We start from the raw sequence: 228 nt of genomic DNA on the forward strand, positions 1-228 counted from the left end.
ATATATAAAAATAAGATTTATCTACCTACGTTTCTGCCCCCACCCACCATATACGACAGTTTTTCGGCAACTACAATCATTTGTGCTTCCAATATGATCATTTCATATCGAAGACCAAACAAGGCGGCAGGGCAGCGGGTGCCCGGTTGTTACCCCCTCAGGCACATGCGCCCCTCGCAGCCCCCGGGACAGCCCCACCCCCCGCCGCTGGGCAGCTAGGCCAGGCCT

General features: G+C 54.8%; 1 protein-coding gene across 1 annotated transcript in view; it reads left to right on the forward strand.

The window, feature by feature from the left end:
• TBCC (tubulin folding cofactor C) overlaps positions 1 to 228 on the forward strand; it is a gene marked incomplete at its 5' end in the record, with an annotated part of 5424 nt that overhangs the window by 450 nt on the left and 4746 nt on the right. The gene's annotated exons all lie outside the window — the stretch shown is intronic.

This window comes from Gavialis gangeticus, unplaced genomic scaffold, assembly GCF_001723915.1.
Source record: "Gavialis gangeticus isolate Ggan-Ray unplaced genomic scaffold, GavGan_comp1, whole genome shotgun sequence".
Taxonomy (NCBI): domain Eukaryota; kingdom Metazoa; phylum Chordata; order Crocodylia; family Gavialidae; genus Gavialis; species Gavialis gangeticus.